At 45.6% G+C, this 17,784-nt stretch overlaps 1 long non-coding RNA gene across 1 annotated transcript in view; it reads right to left on the bottom strand.

The window, feature by feature from the left end:
* LOC140396429 (uncharacterized) overlaps positions 1 to 17,382 on the bottom strand; it is an 88,086-nt gene extending 70,704 nt beyond the window's left edge. The window contains exon 1 of the long non-coding RNA XR_011936533.1: positions 17,332 to 17,382. This is a non-coding gene — a long non-coding RNA (uncharacterized lncRNA). The remainder of the gene's footprint in view (positions 1 to 17,331) is intronic.
* Positions 17,383 to 17,784: the final 402 nt, after the last annotated feature.

Genomic DNA, 17,784 nt, shown 5'->3' with positions numbered 1-17,784 from the left:
TTCTCTTTCCCATTTTACCGAGGAATTTTCAATGTCCACCTTAGCCCTAGTGAACCAATCCAAAACTTAATTTTAACCTAATTCTCCACTTGCACACTCTGCCCAATATTATTCAACGTTGACTTTAAAGAACAGTACAACACAGGAACAGGCCCTTTGAACCTCCAATCCTGCAGCAATTGTGATGCCTGACAAAACTAAAATCTTCTGCACTTCCGGGGTCCATATCCCTCTATTCCCATCCTCTTCATGTGTTGGTCAAGATGCCTCTTAAACTGCGCTATCGTATCTGGAACATAAAATCAGGGCTGGGGATTAGACCAGCATTCCTCCCAATTCTGTCAGTTTACCGACAAGCTGGTTTGGTTAAAATTGCCCTCAGGGTCTCAGCTTGATATTCCACTTAAAGGTTGGAACCTGCAGCATTCCCTCAACGCTGCATTGAATTCCACAGTCTTACCATCTGCTTGGTGCCAATATCATACAATTACGTGACCGTCAATTTGGGTCATGAGATAGTGTGTTGTGTCATTATGACCTACAACAATCTGTTTTATACAACTGTCCTGCTGCTGATTTGACTAGGTAAGAAAATACCCGATATGTTAACTACTGCTGGACTGAATTGGCATTTCTTATTTTTGGAGTATCTTGTTGTGTCTTATTAGCTCTGTGTACTAGTCACCCAATAAATGAACCAGCAGGTAATTTTGGTCTGATTAGTCTGATGCCATGACATTTGCTGTCTTTTAAAGGAGACTAGAGAGTATCCCTGTCATCTGTGAGATCTGTTCTGTTTATTGAAACTATTTTTTCACCATGGCAACAAGAGGGAAGTGTTGGAAGAAGGCTCAAAGATAAACTTCGAAGATAAAAGCAGAGAATATGATAGCCGAGGAAACTAAGAAAACTTTGCTCAACAACAAAGTTAATGTTGAAATAAAAATCAGGCTAGAAATTGTTCTGCACCATTTGTCGGGTGCGGGGATCTTGATCTGTGATCGACCTGTGCTTCTTGAGGTGGAAAAGGCAATGTGCGAGGTTGGTGAAAATTCTTCATTAAAATGATTGTAGAATTGGGGTGAATAACTAAAATGCTGCTGGCTGCCTGATACTCAGCAGGGAACTCAGCAGCTTGTGTTGATAGCACATGGTGCAGCCAGCCTTGTGTTCTTAAAGGCAGTCTGTCCTTCTTGAAGGGAAGCTTCACCGAATCACAGCTGAACACCATTGAATCAATTGTCCCAACAAGGAAGATAGATCACTAGGGACAACATGACAGTTCCAGGTTGCTGTTCTGGAGGCCATGATGGTGGAAATTCTTCGGAGGAGGGATGCTATGGTTCTGCATGAGGTCCTGAAGGACCACCCTCAGAAGGAATGGGAACAGGGGACCAGGAAGATTAATTCTTGGCATCTGGACCCCAACACCCTGTTAACAGTGCTGCAAGAGGTCTAATGATCTTATGTAGGTGGTTAAAATCAGTGAAGGCCAAGGTCTCATGCTGCTTACTGCACCACACATATCTTACCCTTCGACCACACTCTCTGGCACTCAGGACTCACACACAATATCCAGATACTTTATTTCACCCTCACACATTCCATAATGCCAGCCCTACACCCACTTCCAGCTGCTTCCACATACATCCAGATATCAATTGCAACAGGCACATCAATTGAAAACTGTGCTACACATTCCTTGGCATTCAGACCTCTCTCAAGGGCAGGACAAGGTGACACAGTAGAAAAGTGCAGGGTAGAACCATTGGAGATAACGAGGAAGCTTGATCTCCTGAGCCCTTTAGTGGAGATGGCTCTCTACATCATGGGCTAACTGCATCAGAGCCCATGGGATCCAGCATTGCTCAGAACTTTGAGGACGATGGAATGTTCCTGTCTTCTGCCTCTTCTGAACTCAGAGCTCACTCTCATCCTACTATCATCATGAACAGGTTGCAGATGATGTGATCATGGGCATCTTGCTTTCCATAACTTTCTTACCTTTGCTTCCCCAACCTTTCCCTTCTGTTTTCTTGTTTTCTGAAACTCACAGCCACCAGCTCAGACACAGGCATTCCACATATATTAGAGGCAAATGTAGAGTTGGGACCAGTTGGGTCATGGACATTGAGTGGGCTGCAGTCACACCAGGTGGAAAGGATGGTTTGTATGCCAGATCACCGAGGGACAGAAAGTCAGATAAGGAACTCAGTTGAGTGGCATACAGGAGAATGCTGTCCGGTATGTATACCGAGATATAGGGTGCATTGTCCCGCCTGCTGCCAAGCAACATGGAGGAATCCAGCTCCAAGTTGGCAGAGGACATGGCACAGAGCCTGCCCTCTACATAGCCTCTGCTCCATCTTTCTGCCATGTTGCGGGTTCAGAAGCACTACTACCATAGCTGCTGCCATATCTGTTGAGCCTTTGTGGGGACTGGTCATCAAATCCTCTGTCCTCCCTGAGATCCTGCAGCCAAATCTCTGCCAAATCCAACAACTCACCACAATATGTCCATGAATACTCTGAGGATAGTTTTGGACACTTTGCATAAGAGGAGCTTATTCAAAAGAATCGTTTATGAAAGTTGGGTGCTTGGCCTTCTAAGTAACATTAGCACTGGGTCCCTGTTGGTGAGTGACAAGTAAATTTGGTGAATGGGCCTGTGTAATCAAAATCTGAAAGTTGTCCTTTCAGCTGCTCGGGCTGAATGGCAGCGTGATTGCACCATTTCAGCTGTATCTGGCAGCGCATGTGCACCAGAGACCCCCCCTCCCATAAGAGAAAATCCCAATACGAGAGAACCCTAGCAGAGAACCCTCTTAAGAGAGACCCACACCAGAGTCCACTCCCCAAAAGAATGACCCCAAAATAGACTTTCCATTACAGAGACTATGCCTGGAAGCTAGAGAGCAGTCCAGACAAAGATAGTTGAAAAATCACTGCTTTAAAACTCAGCTGTACAATACACCTTCTGCCTCATGGCAGAGAAAGTAGCACCTGTAAATTCCTTGAAAACAAAAACCACATCAGCTGGTTTAAGCCCCATCAGATCTTTGATCTGCAATGCTTTCATTCACATCAATAGGAATTGGTCTTATTAAACTTGCACACAGCCAGCTATCTGGATTGTTTATTCCAATTTCCCTTCACGCTTGAATGCATTTCAAGTACCCAGTTGTAAATCTAACCGCTATGCCTTTGACGTGGTCCAAGAGCTGTCAATCACAGCTAGATGTTTATAAACATTGTGGTTAGTTACACAACAGGGTACTTGAGATCCATTCAGATGTGAAGGGAAATTAAATTAAACAATCTAGACAGCTGGCTGTGTGCAAGCTGTCAATCACAGCTTAGTACAGTTAGGTTTCTATTGATATGAATGAGAGGCTTTAAACTAGTGATGTGGTTTTCGCTTTCTAGGAATTTACACATGCTACTTTATCTGCCTGAGGCAACAGGTGCAGGGCACAGCTGTGTTTTAAAGCAGTGATTTGTTAACTGTCTCTGTCTGGACTGCTCTCTGCCTTCTAGGCGGTGGGTTCTGTTGTAGGGGATTCCGCTGGTGGGGGGCACTGTTATGGGGGGTCTGGTGAGGGCAGTGGAGGAGTTGGTGGGGGTGGCCGGGATTTGCATTGTGGGGGGAAGGAGGGGCCCTCCATTGGACTTTGAGGGCACCCACCTCAAAGAATTACCCCCTTAGCCCACCGCGAACTCCACCATGCCAGGATCATGTTGGGAAACACGTGCACCATCCACGCCCACATGAATCCTGGCCCAGAGGGCCGGAGAATCATGGAGACATAGAGAATCCGCTGCCCAGCCCGTTAATAGGATATAAATGGGTTAATTTAACCTATTTGTATCCTTCCACTGATGTGGGGCTCGAATCTCGATGCTGCCTCCAGCAGGGGACAGGAACATCGGAAAGGGCAATGATTCCATTTTCTTCTCCGACATTGCATTCTCTGCTGCATCGGGAACTCTGCTACTGTTGGTGGGTGGCGGAGAATGCAGCCCGTAGAATCTAGCAGAAGTATACAAAGTACACACAGTGACATTGTTCTTGTTTTGAAGAAAAAATATTGTAAATTTCTCCAATATGATTCCTCAAACAGTTCACAAAGCCAAAATTAAATTATGTTAAAGGCATCCTGCAAGGAGATTTGGAGAAAAAAAGCAATGAAATTAGTAATGTCTTTGTTAGTGGCACACCCTTTTGGAACACGCACCTTGTTAACAGCATTGAACAACAAATTCCCGTGCAGTTTGATTTCCCTATCACCGTCAAATAGGACTTCAGCTACATCCATTCTGCTTTGACATTTAAATTTTGACATTTTGCATTCAGACATCATAAATCAGAAAGTAATGTGTGCCTGTGGGCATTTCAGCAGAAATTAATGGAACATGATTTTCTTGTCATACAAATCAGAGAAAGGCACCACATATTGATAATGATCTCAAGAAAAGTCTTGGTAGTTATTCAAACAGAGACAGGAAAGTCAGTACAAATATCAGAATGGATTTTTAACTGAATGCCATCTGGCAAATTGGGATGTGAATTGCACAAGAGGCAAATTCTGATTCTTGTTAGTGTCCTATAAATTATAGCTTCCTGGATAATGACTATTAAATTCAGAATTATACATCCATTTAAATTATTCCGTTTGTATCTAGTTTGTTATTATCAAAATCTGAAATGTGAGGATATTGTTTGAAGATTAAACAAAATCCTAACGTACACTTTTAAATCTGGTTGAGGTCTGTCATTAAATTGAATCTTAAACATTAAAATATTAAAACATTCAAATTGCTTATTCATTCTGAAATGTTGATTGATAATACTCAGTGCATTAAATTAACATTACCATGGCCACAGAGACCTGTCACATGTACATATTCCTCGTTTATAGTTTCTGGATTTTTACAGAGTTATTTTGAATTACTGAGATGTTTATCCACAGAAAAATCATTCTGAATTTAAGTTGGGTCCATCTTTTGGCTTGAGCTCTCTTTTGTTAAATAAAGATCTAAGTCTAAGGTAATCTTTCATCACTCTACAGAGTTTCTCCTTCCACTTGACGTAATAGTTCAGGGGCGGGATTCTCCGTCCCACCAGCCCTGTTTTCTGGCATACTGTGCTCCCACCGGCAGCGGGATTCTCCGTTCCAGCAGCTGACCAATGGGGTTTTCCATTGTGGCCATCCCACGCCATCACAAAACCCATGGGCGTGGGTACACTGCCGGCGAAGCAGAACATCCCACCGATAGAGAATCCCACTGCAATTCTTTCATTGGTGCAGCTCTCTGCCCTTCTGATTTGGAGAACAAGGAGGCAGTATGTGAAAATTGTAGCTAAAATTCAGCAGTGATACCAGGAAGAGCTTCTTCACACATTTGTTTTTAATAAATTTAGAGTAGCCAGTTATTTTTCTTTTCCAATTCAGGGACAATTTAGGATGGCCGATCCACCTAATCAGCACATCTTTGGGTTGTGGGGGTGAAACCCACGCAGACACAGGGAGAATGTGCAAACTCCAAACGGACAGTGAGCCAGGACCGGGATTCGAACCTGGGTCCTCAGCGCCACAGTCCCAGTGCTAACCACTGTGCCACATGCCGCCCTGAACCTCTTCACACATAAGGCAATGGAAACTTCGAATCCATGCACACAAACATAACTGTTGAGGCTTGGCCGACTGAAAATGTCAAAACTGGGATCAATAGTGTTCCAACCTGCACGTGACCCACAGGGTAGAAGGAATTAGCCTCCCCATGAGCCTCGTTGAGTACGAGCTCCCTCATTGAGGGGGGGGGGGGGGGGGGGAGAGCCCATGGACACTCTAATAATCTGTAACATCCGGAACTGACACCTCAGACCTGGCCGGGATCTGGAGAGCATTGTATTTACTATTGCTTCGTAATAAAACTAAATTTTCTTATCCACTTGTCTCGGACTCGTCTGTGGTCACTAAACTGCCGATGAGAATAAAAGTGGAGCTACTGTCGACGCGGTGACCATCAGACAAACAACCACCTCCTCTGCACTACAAGACTAAGGTTGGAATTTCTTCTTCCAAGATGCCGTGTTGGATGCGTTTGATGTGGGCATTGAGGAATGGACGCAGTACGCTGAACATATGCTTTACTTTTTTCAGGTGAATGCCATCACCGGTGAAGACCAACAGACGGTAATCCCTTTGGGGCCTACACGTATGAGGTGATAAAAAAACTGACGTATCCCACAGCCCCAGACACCAAGGCATTCAAAGAACTGGTGACCCTGGTTGCATTGCATTATAACCCCAGTATTGTGATTGTGCAGAGATACCATTTAACATAGCGGGGAGGACCCCAGAAGAGTCCATGGCCGAGTTCCTAACACAGCTGAGAAATCCAGCTGAGTTTTGTGAATATGGCACTTCACTCTTGGAGATGCTACATGACGGCCTGGTCTGTGGCGTCAATAGTTTGGCAGCCCAAAGGAAATTGGTGGCCGAGCCATCTTTAGACTTGCAGATTTTGCTATCAAGGGAAAGCGCTGAAAAGGGGGTGCAAGAACTCCAGGGTATGGAAGTGAACATTGTTGGGCACTCCCCCTCCCGGAATGCACCCCCCCCCCCCCCCCCCGCAGGATGGAAACCCCAACCTGGGGCGATAAAAATAGGGACATGATCCGAAGGTCTGGGACCGAAGCAGCCAGGCAGGACACCTCCCGGATCAAATAGAAAGGGAGCCCAGGCATTGTGGGACGTGTGGATGTAGGAACCACAGGGAACGCAAATCCCAAATTAGCCAGCAGCCCATACTTTCCACATTGACCGCAAGATAAGGATTGTATGCAGTTAACTTGCACTGCGGCACCCAGAGTGGCCCCCATCCGGATCACCATGCATGTCAATGGTCACTCTTTAGAGATGGAACTCGTTCCAGGTCAGTTTCGGTCATTGGGCAGCAGACGTTCGATAGCATAAAATCCGCGATTCAACAATTAAATTTGCAAGACAATGAAGCGAGGTTGGCAAGTTATACGGTTGAGCCACTTGCCATTGTGGGGGCCATGATAGCCCCAGTGATTTACTGGCAATAGTTGGTAAGATTCCTGCTGATCGTAGTGAAGGGACACGGCCCCTGCTTATTAGGCCATGACTAGTTGCAGACTCTCTTCCTGAACCGGTACAACTTTTACAGGTGGGGACGAGGTGGTGGGTAAGTACCCCTAGGTTTTCCAGCCAGGATTAGGGAAAATCAAGGGAGCCATGGCAAAGATTCAGGTGGATCCGGACGCACGTCCAAATTATTTCAGGGCCTGTTCACTTCCTTGTGCACTAGTAGGAAAGGTTGACGCTGAGTTAAGCCGGTTAGAGAGCCTCAATATTATCCGGCTGGTCCGATTCACCGATTGGGCCGGTGGTTCCCGTGTTATAATTGGACAAGACAGTGACACTCACGGCGACTAGAAGCTGACGGTGAATAGGACTTCGAGGCTGGACAGATACCGGATGCCACGCATTGAAGATTTATATAAAAAGCTGACTGGTGGTCATTTGTTCACGAAATTAGACATGAGCTATGCATATCTGCAGCTCGATCTGGACTCCGCAATGCAGAGATATGCATTGCGGATCAATACCCATAGGAACCTTTATGAATACCGGGCTACCTTTTGGTGTATCATCGACTTGTGCAATTTTCCTGAGGGTCATGGAGAATATACATCGAGAATTGCTGCGTGTGGTGGTTTATTTCAATGATGTCTTGGTCACTGGGACATCAGAACAGGGACACCTGGGCAATTTGGATGAGGTTCTTCGCTACGTCTCGGAGACGGGCGTTCGCCAATGAAGGGAGAAATGTGCGTTCCACACGGAGGAGGTAATTTATTTCAGTTACTGTGTGAATTGGGTTGGCTTGCGCCCTGTCACGGAAAAAATGAGGGTTATCCAACAAGCCCCTACACCTGGGAACATGACCAAACTGCGTTCCTTGCTAGGGTTGGTAAACTACTATGGAAAGTTCATGCCCAGTCTCGCAACTATGTTGACATCCCCCCCCAACCCCTGCTGTGGAGAGCTCAACAGGAAGAAACATTATCTGAAGTCAAGAAGCAGTTGTCCTCATCAGGCTTGTTCACGCATTACGACCCTGCCAAACCGTTCATGTAACACCTCGCTGTCTGGATACTTGTCCTATCACATGGACAATGGTGGAGAGCGGCTGATTGCGTTTGTCTCCAGGACATTGGCAATTATGCGCAGATTGAGAAAGTGGGGTTGACCGTCGTATTTGCCGTAAGAATGTTCCACCACTATGTGTATGGCCATCGGTTCACGATGCTTACAGATCATAAGTGGCTAATGGGACTAAGAGGACAAAGCAATCCCGGCCATCGCCTCTGCTGGAATGCAGAGTTGGGCCCCTCTACTGGCGGCATACAAGTACACGTTTGCGCATTGACCAGGTACCAAAATATCGAATGCAGATGCATTAAGCAGACTGACATTGCCCACATGCCCTCTATCTCCTCCTCAGTCCAATGATGTGGTAGCCACTCTAAACTTTATGGACATGATGCCGGTTATGGTATCCCAGATAAGGGACTGGACGCAGATGGATCCCATACTGTCTAAAGTCCGCCACATAGTTCTGTGCGAGGGTCAACATCGAAGATTACCTGGGGAACTGTTGACATTTTCAACTAGAATATCTGAGTTCAGTGTTGAAGATGGCATCCTCTTGTGAGGAACGAGAAAGGGTCAGGACTCCATCTTGTGGGACTTACATATCCGACACCCAGGGGTGACATAAATGAAGATGCTCGCTCGCGGCTATGTTTGGTGGACGGCCTGGATGCAGAGATAGAAAGGGTGGATCAACAGTGCAAGGTTTATCAGGAGCAGCCAAAACTTCCACCCGCCGCACTGCTCCACCCTTGGGAGTGGCCAGAGTGGCCTTGGGTGCGGCTTCATGCTGATTTTGCCGGTCATTTCCTGGGATCTATGTCTATGGTTATAGTGGGCACCCACTCAAAATGGCTTGAAGTCCATAGAATGGCGTTGACTACCTCGAGGGCGACCCATTGAAAAATTACGGCTTTCATGCAACATGAATGGTATCCCATAGGTGTTGGTCACCGACAATACGACACCCTTTACCACAGAGGAATTCACGAGGAGACAGATGAGGTGCTGCATATCCTTACAGCTAGATATCACCCGATTTCAAATTGGCTAGCGGAAAGCACCGTGCAAACATTTAAACGGGGGCTGAAAAGCATACTTCCGGATAGATAGACACTCGGCTGGCCAGATTCCTGTTCTGCTACCGAATCACATGCCGCAACTTGGGTAGCACCGATGGAATTTTCCCTGCTTCCCATTAACTTCAATCTTGCTAGAGCTCCTTGATGAAACAGCTGATCAAATATTCCCTTGATATCACTCTCACCTCATCTCTGAAATTCAGCTCATTTGCCTATCTTAGATCGAAGCTGTAATGAGATCTGGAGCTGAGAGTCCCATTGAGTTTAAAATGAGCATCATTAAGCCGGTTATTGCTAAGTAAGTGCTGTTTGATAGCACCATCGATGACACCTTCCATCACTTTGCTGATGATTGAGAGTAGACTGATGGGAATGTAATTAGCTGGTTTATTGTGGGCAGGACATATCTGAGCAACTTTCCACATTCTCGGGTAGATGCCACTGTAGCTCCACTGGAACAGCTTGGCTAGCAGCAGAGCTAGTTATTAGGCAACAACTTCAGTATCACGGCTGGGATGACCTGTGAAAACAAATTCAGCTATAAATGTAGAGTTATAAGGTTAAAAAGGAGTGATTCTCCTATGAAGTATGATTAAAAATTAAAAGCAGAGTTTATCTGTTGGACAAATGTTTAGAAGTTTAGAAACATGCCTGGGTATGACTGTGTGCTCACGAATGGTAACATTCTATGAATATGGTATGTCCTCTAACACAAGACAATAGCTGAAAGACAGGAGCTGGCCTCTACATCATCTCAGCAATGCATTCATAACTTGTAGGATACCACAGTATAACAATGGATAACCTTAAGGATACCCTAAATGACTTGTCAACTGGACATTGGAAACCTGAGTGTAACAAGAAAGTGACCATCACCTGTGATCACTCAGTACCCTGTTTGCTTGAAGAATGTTGACTAAAATAAAGGTTGTTGACTAGAACAAAGGATATTGTCCAGCACGAGAGCTCAACATGCTTCCTGCTGGTTCAGCTCTTTTATGATATAAATATTGGATCACACAGCTTAGTAGGATTTTTAGATGCTTCAAATTCACTCCAGCATCTCTCAAGGTAAAGCTATGGCTACTGTCATGTAACAATGATGGTTCTCCCCATAATTGAGATGGAGGCACTTAACTAGCTTTCTACTCAGGGATTTAAGGTAAATACCGCTTTAAATATTGATTGACATCTTAAATATCTTTCCATAACATTATTAAGACCTGGAATCTAATGCAAATAAGATTAGACCACAAAAATCGAATTTCATGTTCGGTTCTTTCATAAACTTTTATATCATTTGAAAGATATACTGGGTGCAATTCAGCCACTGAGTTGTGCCCAGTGAAGCCTGTGAGAGCTCCAAATCGGACTCCGCGCCGGGTGGAACATGCGTCACCAGATTCGCTACACTCTCCACAGATAGTGACATTTAAATGAGCCATTAAGCTCATGAGACTCATTTAACTATCCCAACGCCATATTCACCCAGCGCCCAGGAGTCAATGGCCGCGCCTGTGAGGCCTCAACCAGGCACCGATTAGAACTGGTTTCCACAAACGTGGTCCATTCTTGATGGCAACTCAGGGAGCCCAGAGGCAATTAGAGCCTCTGGGTAGTCAGGGACAGAGCAGGGTAGTACCCTGGCATGCCCCTGGCATCCGTGCACCCTGGCAGTCCTGCCTGGGCAGCCTGGTGGTCCCAACCAGAGGCATTGCCTGGGTGCTCGTCTGACAGTGCCAAAGTCCTTATGTGTCAGATTGGCACTGCCAAGGGTCATGGCCTGAGAAGGCCATGTCCATGAAAAGGGGGGTGAGGGAGGTATGACGGGGCCGCATAAAAGGTTGGGAGTGAAGTGGGGTTTTGAAAGGGAGGTCCTGAAATGCGGGGGTTGTGGGGGACCCTCAATATCACATCACGATCGGGGCAAACTTTCAAAATGGCCAGCGCCGGAAAGTGTGGGCTTGGTCAAGGAGAAACTCCACAAAGTCCAAAAAAGGCGAAGTGCCGTTGAATAGCGGTCTCCATCTTGACATTGCAGCCGTCATGAAACACCCCACCAAATGCACCCAGAATCACACTTTGAAATTTTTCTGTTCAATCGAGCCCATTGCCTTAAACAGTCTTCTGTATCCAAACTCAAAAACCTATCTCCATATACTCTCCAGTGGAGAGGTACATTTTTGAGGATAGAGGCCTGGACCCTTATTATATATGGATTGCTACACTCTGGCTCAAACCTGTTAGGAGGACAGTCATATTCTCTGGTCGTTCCTTTCCTTCAGAATGAGTTGGATCAGTTCTTCAGTCCCAGTTAAGTGTTTGCAAGGAATGTCTTTCTCAACCTTAAGTGATAGCAATATCCAAGGAGTACACCTGATCAGGAATAGTCCCAAAAAGGAGCTAGGATCATACTACAATCCCAGCTGATGATACCACTGACTGCGATGGACCCAGATTGGAACCCAGGCTTACACCTTTTACCATTTTTATAAAACATGGATCAACAGTCACAGAACTGCCAATTAGCTTTTAACAATGGAGAAAAAAAATAAACATCAAAGGTATAACACAGGTTTCAAAATATATCTGATGCTATAATATTCCAAGTAAGTACACAATCCCTATAAACCAACAGGTTCACGGTGGTCAAACACTCTCCATTCTGAATCCAAGTGGCAGATGCTTCTGTCATCGACCTTCTGTGGAAATCTCCCTAAACCCCCCCAGATTATGACTACATTGTGAGCCAATTGGCCTCACTGGATTTTGGTTTCCACATGAGTTTTTACACTCTCAAAAGAACACGCATGAGAATCTTCGTCCAAACAATACTTTCTCTCGGCTGTTTTCAGCACAGATCCACTTCCAGGATTTCCAACTCACCTTCCAGTTTTGAATGGTCATGTGCATACAAAATTCCATATAATCTCTTCGGTGCTCAGCCATCCCAATGGAACATTACTGCTTCACAGGCTGTATTAATGTATCAGCACGGTAGCATAGTAGTTAGCACAATTGCTTCACAGCTCCAGGGTCCCAGGTTCGATTCCCAGCTTGGGTCACTGTCTGTGCGGAGTCTGCATTTTCTCCTCAGGTGTGCGTGGGTTTCCTCCGGGTGCTCCAGTTTCCTCCCACAGTCCAAAGATGTGCAGGTTAGGTGGATTGGCCACGATAAATTGCCCTTAGTGTCCAAAATTGCCCTTAGTATTGGGTGGGTTTACTGGGTTATGGGGATAGGGTGGAGGTGTGGCCTTGGGTAGGCTGCTCTTTCCAAGAGCTGGTGCAGACTCGATGGGCCGAATGGCCTACTTCTGCACTGTAAAATCTATATCACCAAACTTTTGCTTTACAAAGAAAAAATAAAGAAAAATTACAGCGCAAGAACAGGCCCTTCGGCCCTCCAAGCCTGTGCCGATCCAGATCCTCTATCTAAAGCTGTTGCCTATTTTCTAATGATCTGTATCCCTCTGCTCCCTGCCCATTCATGTATCTGTCTAGATACATCTTAAATGACGCTATCGTGCCCGCCTCTACCACCTCCACCGGCAATGCGTTCCAGGCACCCACTACCCTCTGCGTAAAAAAATTTCCACGCATAAATCCCTTAACCATTTTCCCCTCTCACCTTGAACTCGTGACCCCTAGTAATTGAGTCCCCCACTCTGGGAAAAAGCTTCTTGCTATCCACCCTGTCTATACCTCTCATGATTTTGTAGACCTCAACGAGGTCCCCCCTCAACCTCCGTCTTCCTAATGAAAATAATCCTAATCTACTCAAGCTCTCTTCATAGCTAGCGCCCTACATACCAGGCAACATCCTGGTGAACCTCCTCTGCACCCTCTCCAAAGCATCCACATCCTTTTGGCAATGTGGCGACTAGAACTGTACGCAGTATTACAAATGTGGCCGAACCAAAGTCTTATACAACTGTAACATGACCTGCCAACTCTTGTACTCAATACCCCTTCCGATGAAGGAAAGTATGCCGTATGCCTTCTTGACCACTCTATCGACCTGCGCAGCCACCTTCAAGGTACAATGGACCTGAACACCCAGATCTCTCTGTACATCAATTTTCCCCAGAGCTTTTTCATTTACCACATAGTTCGCTCTTGAATTGGATCTTCAAAAATGCATCACCTCGCATTTGCCTGGATTGAACTCCAACTGCCATTACTCCGCCCAACTCTCCAATCTATCTATATTCTGTTGTACTCTCTGACAGTCCCCTTCACTATCTGCTACTCCACCAATCTTCGTGACATCTGTAAACTTGCTAATCAGACCACCTATACCGTCTTCCAGATCATTTATGTATATCACAAACAACAATGGTCCCAGCACGGATCCCTGTGGAACACCACTGGTCACAGTTCTCCATTTTGAGAAACACCCTTCCACCACTACTCTCTGTCTCCTGTTGCCCAGCCAGTTCTTTATCCATCTAGCTAGTACACCCTGGACCCCATGAGACTTCATTTCCTCCATCAGCCTACCATGGGGAACCTTATCAAATGCCTTACTGAAGTCCATGTATATGACATCTACAGCCCTTCCCTCATCAATCAACTTTGTCACTTCCTCAAAGAATTCTATTGAGTTGGTAAGACATGACCTTCCCTGCAGAAAACCATATTGCCTATCACTGATAAGCCCATTTTCCTCCAAATGGGAATAGATCCTATCCCTCAGTATCTTCTCCAACAGCTTCCCTACCATTGACATCAGACTCACCGGTCTATAATTACCTGGATTATCCCTGCTACCCTTCTTAAACAAGGGGACAACATTAGCAATTCTCCAGTCCTCACCCACGTTCAAGGATGCTGCAAATATATATGTTTCGGCCCCAGCTCCCATCCGGACCTGGGGTTTTGTCCACCTTAATGCCTTTTAGAATACCCAACACATCCTCCCTCCATATGCCGACTTGACTTAGAGTAATCAAACATCTATCCCTAATCTCAACATCCGTTATGTCCCTCTCCTCAGTGAATAGTACTCGTTAAGAATCTCACCCATTTTCTCTGACTCCATGCATAACTTTCCTCCTTTGTCCTTGAGTGGGCCAACCCTTTCTCCAGTTACCCTCTTGCTCCTTATATATGAATAAAAGGCTTTGGGATTTTCCTTAACCCTGTTTGCTAAAGATATTTCATGACCCCTTTTAGCCCTCTTGATTCCTCATTTCAGATTGGTCCTACATTCCCGATATTCTTCCAAAGCTTCGTCTGTCTTCAGTCGCCTAGACCTTATGTATGCTTCCTTTTTCCCCTTAGCTAGTCTCACAATTTCACCTGTCATCCATGGTTCTCTAATCTTGCCATTTCTATCCCTCATTTTCGCAGGGACATGTCTGTCCTGCACTCTATTCATCCTCTCTTTAAAAGCCTCCCACATATCAAATGTGCATTTACCTTCAAACAGCTGCTCCCAATCCACATTCCCCAGCTCCTGCCGAATTTTGGTATAGTTGGCCTTCCCCCAATTTAGCACTCTTTTAGGACCACTCTCGTCTTTCTCCATGAGTATTCTAAAACTTACGGAATTGTGATCACTATTCCCAAAGTAATCCCCGACTGAAATTTCAACCACCTGGCCGGGTTCATTCCCTGACACCATTTCCAGAATGGCCCCTTCCCAAGTTGGATTTTTTACATACTGCTCTAGAAAACCCTCCTGGATGCTCATTACAAATTCTGCTCCATCTAGACCTCTGACACTAAGTGTATCCCAGTCAATGTTGGGAAAATTAAAACCTGTTGCTCCTACAGCTTTCCATAATCTGTTTACATATTTGTACCTCTATCTCATGCTCGCTGTTGGGAGGTCTGTAGTACAGCCCCAACATTGTTACCGCGCTCTTCCTATTTTTGAGCTCAGCCCATATCGCCTCACTGCTCGAGTCCTCCATAGTGCCCTCCTTCAGCACGGCTGTGACATCCTCTCTGACCAGTAATGCAACTCCTCCACCCCTTTTACCTCCCTCTCTATCCCGCCTGAAGCATCGATATCCTGGGATATTTAGTTGCCAATCATGTCCTTCCCTCAACCAAGTCTCAGTAATAGCAATAACGTCATACTCCCACGTACTAATCCAAGCCCTAAGTTCATCTGCCTTACCTACTACACTTCTTGCATTAAAACAAATGCACCTCAGACCACCAGTCCCTTTGCGTTCATCATCTGCTCCCCGCCTACTCTTCCCCTTAGTCACGCTGACTTCATGATCTAGTTCGTTACAGGCTTTAGTTACCACCTCCTTACTGTCCACTAACCTCCTCATTTGGTTCCCATCCCCCTGCCACATTAGTTTAAACCCTCCCCAACAGCATTAGCAAAAGCACCCCCAAGGACATTGGTTCCAGACCGGCCCAGGTGTAGACCGTCCAATTTGTAGCAGTCCCACCTCCCCCAGAACCGGTCCCAGTGTCCCAAAATTCTGAACCCCTCCCTCCTGCACCATCTCTCAAGCCACGCATTCATCCTGCCTATTCTTTCATTTCTACTCTGACTATCACGTGGCACTGGTAGCAATCCTGAGATTACTACCTCTGAGGTCCGACTTTTTAACTTGGCTCCTAACTCCCTAAATTCTGCTTGTAGGACCTCATCCCGTTTTTTACCTGTATCATTGGTGCCTATGTGCACCACGACAACTGGCTGTTCACCCTTCCCCTTCAGAATGTTCTGCAACCGATCTGAGACATCCCTGACCTGTGCACCTGGGAGGCAACATACCATTCAGGAGTCTCGTTTTCGACCACAGAACCGCTTATCTACTCCCCTTACAATTGAATACCCTATGACTATAGCCCTTCCACTTTTTTTCCCACCCTTCTGTACAGCAGAGCCAGCCACGGTGCCATGAACCTGGCTACTGCTGACTTCCCCTGGTGAGCCATCTCCCCCAACAGTATCCAAAACAGTATACCTGTATACCACTGCCTTTTGGTCACCCATTCCCTTTCTCCCTCAGCAATCCTAATCTGTGGTGTGACCAATTTGCTAAACGTGCTATCCACGGCCTCCTCAGCATTGCGTATACTCCAAAGTGAGTCCATCCGCAGCTTCAGAGCCATCATGCGGTCTAACAAGAGCTGCAGCTGGACACACATCCCGCACGTGAAGGAGCCAGGGACATCAGCCACGTCCCTAAGCTCCCATGTTGAGCAAGAGGAGCATAACATGGGTCTGGGATCTCCTGCCATTTTTTATCTTAAGCTTAACTTCGTTCAACTATAATATCAAATCATAGATAAATGAAAAAGGAAAAATAAAAGAAAAATTGTTACCAATCATACGATTAAAAAAAATAGAAATAGAAAAACTTTACCTTATCAACACACCTCAAGGAAAAGAAAATCTACTTACCAGTCACCAGCCAATCGCTTACCTGCTGGCTGTGATGTCACGGTTCAACTTCTTTCTACTTCTACCTGCCCTCGAGCCTCCCTCTTGATCTTTACTCGGCTGGGATCCTTACAGTGATTGTTTTTGTTTTTTTCTGGTAAGAAGTCTTACAACACCAGGTTAAAGTCCAACAGGTTTGTTTCAAACACTAGTTTTCGGAGCACTGCTCCATCCTTCATTCACCTGTCACTTGACAACAGCTCCTCCACAAACCACCTTCTGGATACAGTGACCGCAATGCACTAATGCAAAATTTCCCCGCAACAGCCAATCAGCGGCTCTGCTTTGCTGCCCTCTGCTGGATGCTTTCCTTCACTTGAACAAGGAGGGTGTCTTGCTCAGGTACACCTTCTGGTTACAGTGATCGCAATGCATAGATTCAAATTTTCCCTGCAACAGCCAATCAGCGGCTCTGCTCTGCTACCCTCTGCTGGATGTTTTTTTTTACCTCTTACCTCTGATGTCTGTTTAAATTTGGTTACTGCAGCTGTATCTTGAACTCAGAGCCCTTTCTCTGCCTTTTACTTGAATTCCAATTATAAGTATCTTGTTCAAATTCCAATTCCTTCTGTCTTTCTGAGTTCAGTCTTTCTCTGCATCTTTCTTTTCAATCCCTGGTTCCCAGAACTAACTGTTGGGGACTTACTTTCTTCCCATTATTTTGTTGTCCTGCTTCTGCTTCTGACAGAGCTGTAAGAGCTGCTTCCGCTCCAGCTGCTAAGCTCCCACTGCCTTGTGTCCAGTGAAAATTAAACTTGAAAGGTCTTTCTAACTTAAAGGTGGCCCCGGGCTGTTGAGTAACAGCTCAGTCTTTCTTCACACTCGTTGGCTTTTCAGGTCATAAACTCTCAAATCACAAGGCAGGCACAGTTTGAAATGAAACCACTCATACAAGCACCTTTGTTAAACATGAATCTAGCTAGAGTTTTAACTCTTTCCTACACATAAACATTAAATTAAACTCACTCAACGCTGCACCTTATTTCTAATATCCAACAATAGAAACAAACTACCTCTCCATCCTGACAATCCACATTAGTTCTTGGGGCCCATTGCCTTTGCTATATGTTATGCTGAATAGAAAGCTTTTGAGTTGTAG

The sequence above is a fragment of the Scyliorhinus torazame genome, chromosome 19, assembly GCF_047496885.1.
Source record: "Scyliorhinus torazame isolate Kashiwa2021f chromosome 19, sScyTor2.1, whole genome shotgun sequence".
In the NCBI taxonomy this organism is placed as follows: domain Eukaryota; kingdom Metazoa; phylum Chordata; class Chondrichthyes; order Carcharhiniformes; family Scyliorhinidae; genus Scyliorhinus; species Scyliorhinus torazame.
The sequence above is the reverse complement of the archived record's forward strand: the minus strand, read 5'-3'. Positions and strand labels throughout refer to the sequence as shown.